Source organism: Phodopus roborovskii, unplaced genomic scaffold (genome assembly GCF_943737965.1).
Source record: "Phodopus roborovskii unplaced genomic scaffold, PHOROB, whole genome shotgun sequence".
In the NCBI taxonomy this organism is placed as follows: domain Eukaryota; kingdom Metazoa; phylum Chordata; class Mammalia; order Rodentia; family Cricetidae; genus Phodopus; species Phodopus roborovskii.
In genome coordinates this window covers 471097-480892 of record NW_026125931.1, presented here as the reverse complement: position 1 = coordinate 480892, position 9796 = coordinate 471097, and the positions used below count along the sequence as shown (strand labels likewise).

The following is a 9796-nucleotide window of genomic DNA, read 5'->3' as shown; positions in this document are numbered from 1 at the left end:
CTCGCTTTAATTTCTGCAAACACTATCGGAACTACCGTCACCAAGTCGAGTCCAGCGCGTGGGAGGAAGAGAGCCAGCGAGTTATCCCAGCTCTCTCCTGGATTCCCAAACTAGCTGATCAATTGTTTGAAAGTTCCCCGCCCAAAGGCCGCCTCTCATCCTGGGGCGCCGCCTCCTCCCCTTTGCCCGCCAGGGTCCTGCTGGCCTCCCTCCCGCCTCCCGCCCTGCTGGCCCCGCCCTCGGCCCTGCCCATTCCATCTTCCAACCCCCTCCTTCTGGGCGGTCCTAGCTGCTCACCGCCAGAAGAAAAGCCACCCGTTCCTCCCCTTCTTCCACCTCCCATCCTTCGCTCAGGAGCTGCCTTCATCGCAGTCACGCCCCTTCCTTCCGAGGAGCTTTCTGGCTGCGTTCGCTGGTAGACCCCTGAATTACTCCTCCATCTCCGTTCTCTTTCGTTTCTTAATTCCCCTCGCCTTCCCCCATTACCACCACCTCCAGCCGATCTCGCCTCCCACTATCCGCTGCTCCACCCTCCGGCCCGGTATCCTGCCTGCCTGTCCACTGCCACCAAGGAGAGACCCGAGGGAGCAACGAGGTGGGGAGTAGCCGGGACCTGCGGCTTCCTCCCTACCCATCCCTGGCCTCCGGCCCGGGACCGAAGCCACTTGAGCCAGCGGAGAGAGTCGTCACCGTGTCTTCATTGCCTTCAGGGGTAGGAGAAACGTCGTTACTTTTTGCGGGGAACTGGGGCAATAGTCTATGGTATTGCGAACTTGATCATGCCCTTATTTGTGAGTGGGTTGTTGTATGTGCCTGTGGGGATTGCCTGTATGTTCTTTATTCTTTGCTGTTGGCCTTGGGTTTTCATAGGGGGTGCAAGAAGTTTAAAACAGTTTAAAAGTATGGACTCCTCTCCTAATTCAAGGTGGAGATGCTGGAAGGTACCACTCCTGGTGCTTTTTTATGCCCTCCCTGGGTTCTTGCAGGTCCCTACTGAATTGATTACTTAAGGAACTAAAGAACTTAACTAAGTTAGGGACATTGAAGTCTACCTTTAGTCCTGCCTAAAGGTTTGCCCTTATCTCAGATATCTGGATGGCTTGGGGTGGGAGCTCACCCTCCCTGACCCCAGGGCCATGAATTCTTCAAGTTTTAAAATGTGGAAGTAACACACCACACAGCTACTAGATTTATGCATGCATGTGTGTTTGAGTGTGGTGGTGGTGAGGTTCAGGAGGCATCAGAGACTGCCGTTACTTGCTTCATAAGAGCAAAAGATTTTAATAAGCAGTTTTGCAAGATCACGCACGTGTTTGTTTTAAGGTCCGAGCCTTGGCTACTTTTGTTCACCAACAAGACTAACTTCATAGATAGGTGAAAATACAGAGTAGGGAAAGGAAGAGGGAAAGAGATAGATTTTATAGCCGAGAGTAATTCCTGATGATTGCAGCTAATAAAAAATATGCTAATAATTTTCAGCAAGGGACTAAATGCAAGTTAATGAACGGTGAACAGGAAAGATTTGAGAAGGCCTTTTCTGATAGTGTCCCTTGCCTTCACGAAGGGTAGATGTCAGACAGTTTCAAACTCTATGAATATAAGCTTTTCCTCTCATTTAGAGAGAATGATAACTAATCACCATAATCTTTAGTGATGAAGGGCTAAGGTTATGAAGTCTTCTCTGGTTTGGCCATGGGAAACATTCTTGCTCAGGCCAACTTGTGAAGCCTCCTCAGACCTTGCAGTTACCCTCATTCAGTAGCTAAGAATAGTCAGAAATGCCATTTTGGAAAGGGGATAAATTGTCACCTATCCCTCCACCTCTCTTAGGTTGGGCAAGTGCTACAAGCTTATGAGACTGGTGGTGTTGAAAGACTTCTTACTGAGATGTCCCAAATCTATTGCTTATTCTATAGGAAAGAAGTCATTTACTTATATTTTAAGCAAAATTTCTTTGCTTGATTTTAACTGGGGTGAGGGTGGGGGTTGAAAAGTTAAGGTGGAGAGGGGATGTTACAAAGTTACATGGTGACAATTTTAAAGGCTATCATGTTTCAGATCAGCTGGGAGGGAAAGGCAGGCCTGGGACATTTTAATAGCCAGGTGGTTGTAGAAAAGTCGCATCTATTTACAGATGATACCTCAGGTTCCAACTATTCTGTATGGGTTTGCCTGGTGTCAATTTACAGGCACTTTCTGACTCTACATCATACTTCATTTTAAGTTACTTCTTTCTTTGGAAAACTTTGTGTCTCTGTAAAATTGAAAGTTTTGTTTTCTCTTCTAATTCACAGCCTAGGTGCAAAAGTAAACCTGTAACTCCACCTGTATGTACAGTAAGTTTTATATGGACATCGTAAATGCCTTCACTGGATGACAAAATAGAAAGAGATTTTAGCCGTTCACATTTGACATTGAGATTTGGACCTTAAAGTGTAATTTTGTCATTGATGAAGTAAGGCTTATTAGACTAATGAATAATGGCATTTTCTGAGGTTGGTTTTCATCCATTTTATATTTGTATAGAATGAAGCGGACTTTGGAATGCTAATAGGAAGATAGAGGGATGAATATTCTGACTTTGACGTCCCATTGAGTGCCAGCATTCTAAGTGGGTACATCTGCTTCTGGGCCTCTCCTAAGAGCTCTCTCCCAGGGCCTGTGCCTTCTTTAAAAGGGTGTCTTTGTAATTAAGCAGCCCTTCCCCCCAACTCCCTTCTTTTGATCCACTTTTTAGGCTTATTTTCCATTTGAAGACAAGAGGAGTTTCTCACACCCTCCTGCTCCCCTCTTAACATTTCTTTTCCTTTATCCCAGAAAATCACAGCCCAACACCAAGTTCTCAGGATGGTTTGCAGTTTTGTTGTGTTTGGGAGAGAAGGAGAGTTCCCAGTGAGGAGGAGTAGAGGATATATTCCCTCTTGGGAAATGCTTGTGGCCAGGTAGCCTCCTCCATGGAGACTGAGCTTTTGGAATGCATGAGAACGGTCTATTCTTCAGGACTGTCTGGTAGAAATTGTTCTTTGCACCCATTAAGCCCAGCTTAAACCCACTGAAAGGGTTGGAGAGAGGTGTGTGTGGTCGGGCCTATCCTTTTAGGGTGGTAAATGTTTCCAAATCTCCTATTACATCATTTCTTTCTCCCATTGATTCAGAGGGTTTAGAGATTTGTGTGACAAGTTAATTAGCTGGGGACTGACCCAATTTGTTTAGAATTGTGATCTATTGATTTCCTGTCCTCAGTAATTTTTGTTGGTGTTTTACTATGATGTGTAGTCTTTAGCATTACTTTTCATTCCTTGTTGCCTTTTGTGGACTTTGGTCCAAAATCTAGGTTCCCACCCCCAAGTCAAAGGTTAGAACTTAGTTGTAGGAACTTAAGGGGGGGTATTGAAGAGGCTGGGATACCGCATTACTCTCCTCCATGGTGGGCTTCTGACCCTTTGTAAGGAAGTTGCCCCTTCCACATACAACACACAAAATCTGAACACAAAAAAAAAAAAAAAAAGGAAGAAAGAAAATGAAAGAAAGTAGGCCATTTGCTTTATAAAAGCATCTATTTACACGGGCTTCCTTGAACAGAACTAGTTTTCCTAGTGTCCTTAAACTATGACTTGATAGGTTGAAATTAAAAAAATAAACTTAATATAACTGGGCTTACTCAGGATCATATTTATTGCATAAAGGACTACATTAGCATTTGCTATGTTGATTGTGTTGATTATTGCCTGAACTAAATGAGGCTGCTATTGGGCTTGAAGCCTTTTGTTATATGGGATGGAGTTAATTGTCTATATCATTCTGGCTTGTAATAATACTGGCCACATTCGACTCAGCCCACACATGGTTGTAGGAAAGAGTTAGCATTACTTTCTGGAACAAATCTAACTTTGCAGATTTTGCATGTCTAAGGACGAGACACCTTATTTTTGTAAACTATTTTCTTTCCAGTTATATTTGACTAGCCCAAGGACCTAGAAAGTTGGATTTTTGTTTACTTGCTGTTTTTTCAAAATATAAGAGTCTGTGATAGGCTTTCCAGGTGAGCCTGTTGCTTTTTTTTTTTTTTTTAATATAAGAGTCTGTGATAGGCTTTCAGGTAAGCCCGTTGGGGAGATGACCTGGCCTTTAGCAGAGTTTCCTCCACTGTAAATAGTGAAGATGGCACTGGGTGATTTTGACAGTCAGTTCTCCAAAGTTCATGCTTATCTTTTGAGGCTTCACTAATCTGGTGTGCCTTTTAATGACTGCTACCAGAATGAGGCACAACAGTTGTTACAAATTACAATCCTGTACTCATCCTGTGTGTAGGGGGATGGGAGTGGGGATGAGTCTGTAATAATGTAGTTATAGAAATGTGTTTTCTATTTCAGCCATCTTAGATAATAAACTGAAGACTCAGTACAAAACTTTGAGAATCCCATTAATTTTTTGTCCTGGTCCCTCTACTGATGTGAATTGCCCATAGTTCGGGTCATAGGCGTATGCAATATTGCCTTTAAGTAAGAGCCTGTCACAGACAAAGCTTTCTAACTGGTAATGGAGTTGGAACCGAAGTGAGTACGTGAAGAATATCATACATTTTCTTCCCAGAATTCTAGGAGGGACAAACAGGTTTAAGTGAGTTCTAAACACTCCCTGGGACTTATGAGTGGTTCATCTCTGTGTGTAGCAAGCCCATTAATGATATTATCTGACCTCCTCTTACACACTTAAAAACCTACACGTGGAGTTGGGGGGGAGATGGGATGGGAGGGTGGTTGGGGATAGGAGGGTGGAAGAGAAGGAGGGAGGGAGAGGGAACTGGGATGGATATGTAAAATAAGAAAAATAAATAATAATAAAAAAGGCTATGAGATAAGACAAGAGGATTGTATATAGAGGAACAAAGTGACATTAAATATCTGAATCTTGCCTAAAAATAAAATAAAAAATAAACAAACAAAAAAAGACCAAACCAAAACAAAACAAAACAAGACAAAACAAAAACAAACAAACAAACAAAAAACAACTAAAACCCACCGTCTACTTATCTAAATCATTGGATTGGAAATTAATTTTTTAAATTGATGCATCATGCTATCTCAAGATAGTTATAAATTCGGATGGACTGTGAAGGCTCCAGAATAAGATAAGGGGAGCAAGAAAGCCTAGATATGCTTGTTGGATAGCATCAAAAATAATGTTTGTCAGCCTGGGTTTGGGAAACTAAAGATCACAGCATATAGATACAGTACACAGTGGTCCACACACGAAAGGCTCTAATTATTTTTTTTTATGTTTTATTTGTGTAATGTTTTTAATGAGTGCTCTGTCTGCATTTCTGCCTACATGCCAGAAGAGGGCATCTGATCCCATTATAGATGGTTGTGAGCCACCTTGTGGTTGCTGGGAATTGAACTCAGAACCTATGGAAGAAGAGCTGGTGCTCTTAACCATTTTTTTTCCTTTTTTTTAATTATTTATTTTTTTTATATAACAAAGTCCATTTAAATGAAAACAAACATTTATAGACTATATTTGGGAATTTGGGCGTCATTCTTTCCAAACTACTTCCTGCTGGTAAGGGGCGCTGTCATGGGGGATTCGAAGAAGATTCAGAAATCCTGGCTGTAGTCTGTAAGGCTGCTTTGTCCAGCTGTTTTGAATGTAGGATCACCTGGTACTCTGTTTCAGGCGGTTTGGCTTGATGAAACCATATTAGTCTGGAAGGAATCCACATCTTTTCATTTTCTGTGGAAACAAAAATAGAAATCCTTTTCCCCAGTAACTTGTCCTTGAACTTAAATTTTGGAGTCAAAGCATTTTTTTAATTTAATTTATTATTTTACATGTCCATCGCTCTTAACTATTTTAAGCCATCTCTCCAGCCCTTTTATTTGAGACCTTTAATCATAGAGAAACTTAAATTTCATGGACCTTTAATAAATAAAACAGTCTTCAGTCAAAATACAAGTACTGAAATCTATACATTTCCAAGTGAAGTCCAGGCGTATGTTTCATACTTTGTGCTCCTGGGGGAAGAAATGCAGGTGGATTTATTTGGTAACAGTTCCTAATGCAAATCGTCCACCTCCCCCCTCCCACACACACGTAGATTTGCTTGACATTTGTGAAGTCACACTCATTTTTTCTCTGGCTGCCTGAAATGGCATTAGTTTGTGTGACTTGAAGCCAGGACTTGGGATTCTCTGCCCAGCCCCTCTCTGACTTGTCATGTGACCTAGGGTAGCTGAATTAGCTGCTCTAAGCTTCAGTTACTCTTCTGGGAAGTGAGGATATTAATACTTCACAGAGGTGTTTAGGCATGCTCCATATTGGGCATATGCTTTGAGGTCATTGGATGAAAGGTGTTTGTTTGCATGATGGCCGAGCAGGGTTAGTAGAGGCTCCTGAGCAGGTGTTTGTATTTAATGAATTATTTTCTCTCTCTGCCCTATTGCCTTGCTGAGTATAATTGAGACTGACCCTGTTTTGTGTCATTGAACATCTCCACCTTTAAAAAAATAAATATTTTCATATTCTGTGATAGGTGAAGGTAAAATAAAAGGACAGTAGTGACAGTCAGGATAAGGAAAATAGTTTGAGAAAGAGGCATTAGTTGGAATGCCCCCTAGTGTCCAGGGAGTTCTTGAAAACCCCTTTAAGCAGTTAGAGTAAAGCAAATTTTGATGTGTCTATGTTTTTAGGAAGAACGTTTTGAGGAATATTTGCCTGTGATAAGTTCTGGTGATAGCCAGTAACTGAAACCCAGCTATTGTAGTGTGTTGTGCACAGCTGTTTTTTATTAATGATGGAATATTTATGCTTGCTCTACAATCCGTGGCTCATTTCCATGTGTATGTCAGAACTTAAATACCCCCAAAGGCAACATTAAGATAACATTAACTATAAATGTGGCCAAACTAGAGAGGGTGCATTTGAGGGGTACCTCCCTTACATTTATTGATGTTGTTTCAGATTACAATAGCTGCTCACCTTTACACATTGATGCTGATCTTCCCCCTTCTTCTATCGCCCCATTGTAAACTTCAGGTTTTGATACCTTTGATATGGACAAATGATTGGCTCCCCCCCTTTATTATGCACATGAAACTGACGTATATATTTTTTAAGAACATTTTTTTTTTCCCGGCACATGCTTCTCATTATCCGAGAGGCCTGGACTCAATCAGTAAAGGAGCAGGGAAACCACATAATTGAAAGGAGAATGACGGTGGTGCATACTTGGAATATTTGTGGGAAGGGGATTGCTGACATCAGAAAATGCAGTGGCCCGAGTGCTAACAGCACTGAAGAGAAACCAGCTTTCTGCATTTCTGTGTATTGAGAATTATTTTAAGGCGATGCAAATATGGGCCAGGTTTGACATCTTTTATGAAGTTGTCCTGGAAACTTGGAAGGTTGTTATAGAAAGGTTCAATTACAACCTTCCCTGTTAGGAAGCTAATTAGCGCATCCGTCCTTTACTCACCCATTTTAGTTGTTTTCAAGGGGCACTGATTTGCACAGAATTAGTGACATCCTCCCTCATGTGATAGCAAACTAAGATTAAAAATAAAATCACAGATGAGGAAAATCATTTAGATTGCCAGTTCTGAAGAAATAGAATTTCCTCTGTTACCTTGGGCTTTCCGTTGTAGATCTTTGTTTTACTCTGTTTATACAGTGATCCCATTTTAATTTAGTATCCAGTTTTATCTTGTGGATCATGAGTTATAAACCACAATCTAATAATGGGAGTTCTCTGTGTGATTTGGGGAAATATAATGGCTCATAACGCACCACTTTATTATGGCAGTAGTCTATTTTCTGTTCTTCTGTAATTTCCTTCTCTCTTTTTCTGTCTACTCTTGTGTGTGTGTGTGTGTGTGTTTGCCTAAGCACATGTATATGTCAAGAGGAGGAGAGAGAGAGGGGGAGAGAGAGGGGGGGAGAGAGAGAGAGGGAGAGAGAGAGAGAGCCAGGGCAGTTTGTCTTCTAAAGCAGTTTTTGGAGCTAAGAAAATATTGATGACCTGCTTTGCCCCCCAGAGCATTCTTTTTGCCAGAGGCTGGCAGTTAAGATTGTATAGAGCAGTGTGGTAAATTTTCTGACCCGATTTTTCTATGACCAGGCTAAGCACTACTCCCCTGGTAGCAAGAAGGGGAAGGTTTAGGGTGGGGCTAACCATAAGCATAGGCTTCCTAATAGTTTCTATTTTACTTCACCTCTTTTAGGGAAATAAGCATTGACTTCTGAGATTTCAGGACCATGTGCATGTGCAGAAGAATAGATGTTCTATAGAGGTATAAAAGATAAGGTCTACTTTGAGCCTCCCTTACCTCCACAGCTTGTAGGAGAGAGTACTCTTTATGCATATGTAGTCCCTGATGCCTACCCCACTGGCCATGTGAGCATTTTTTAGTTTCTGTTAGTGGGGCTATGTTACTTACGCTACATAATATATGTCACAACTGATCTTACTCTATTCCTTGAGAAGGTATGGTCTAGATTCAGTTCTACAGGGCAACACAATCGAACTAGGTTTCTGGTTCTTGTAGGTCAGGAGGAGGAGGGGCTGCGTCTGTCTTAGGAAAGTGACTCAGGTTCTTGGGCATGAAGATATGAAACATTGGCTCTTAGCCATGCACCTGCTGGATGCCACACCTGCAGTCAGCACCTGAGCTCCACTCGGGCACAGAAAACGTGACTGAAGGCAAATGGGGCTCCTTTCCAAAGTCATACAGTAAAATGGGGGACTCGAATTATGGCAGTACAACACCCTTGAGAGTTAGATGAAGTGAGTCATCCTCCTGTTAGCTTGGAGAAATGTCTTAATACTTTCTTGTAGATGAAACACACTTACTTAGACACACTGTTAGAATGCTGAGGGGATTTGTCTTTTAGAATATGTTGCTCTTATTTTAAATTAAAATTTAACTAAAAAACTTTCTGTTATACACTGTCTTCTTCAAAACCAGACAAGATGTTTGTTGAAGGATTTGTCTTTTACTTGAACATAGGGCAGGAAGTCACAAGATTTGGTGTCTGATACTGATCCTACTGGAAAGCACCAGTGAAAACTTGGTCCAGTTAGTTAACATTAGCTATTTGTTCTGGATTCGTGTTTCTTGAGTTGTAAAGTGGAGTTAATCACATCTGTCTTCCACCCACAGCTGCTGAGAAGGCTAACAGAAGTGGCAGAACCGTGGACTCTTTAGAAAGAAGGCTGAGAAACTAAAGGTAATAATAATGTTAGTATTCTATGTCTTTTATATCTTTTCTTCTGTTTTACCCTTTATCAAAGTCTTTGGAAAGTTATTATCCACTCTATATGCACTTATTGAGCACACTGAATACATGTGTTACTGTTCTAGGTTCTGGGATAGAAATAACATCCATCCCATGTCCTTCAAGATCTCATATTCTAGCAACTTGCACATTCAGTTCTGGCTAAACTTGATGCGATTTCTCCAAGCTTAGAAATCCAAATGAGGAGAATTACTTTCTTGTATGTCTCTGAATTAATTACTATAGGAGACTTTCATCCCTGAAGCAAGGTCTTCCTGATTGAAATTACACAGAGGGGGTGACGAGTAAATGCAGAAATTTGTTTCACATTTTCAATGTACACAGTCCTTGAATGGTTTTCTTCAGGGGTTCAAAATTCTTTCTCCCTTGCTGAATTCTGTTCCTATTCACTTAAACACATGCTAACGTCTTCCAAAGATCTATTTCAGTATGTCTTTGAAATCATATTGGCCCACAAATTGAGGGCCTTCTATTCAGCTCATTTTTTTTTTCCTTTTTGTCT

General features: G+C 41.2%; 1 protein-coding gene across 2 annotated transcripts in view; it reads left to right on the top strand.

Moving 5' to 3' along the window:
* Positions 1–455: 455 nt before the first annotated feature.
* Positions 456–9796, top strand: part of Amot (angiomotin) — a 54739-nt gene continuing 45398 nt past the window's right edge. For both annotated transcript variants that reach the window (XM_051179005.1, XM_051179004.1), the window contains exons 1-2: positions 456–712; positions 9159–9225. The gene's annotated coding sequence lies outside the window, so the exon portion shown is untranslated. The remainder of the gene's footprint in view (positions 713–9158; positions 9226–9796) is intronic.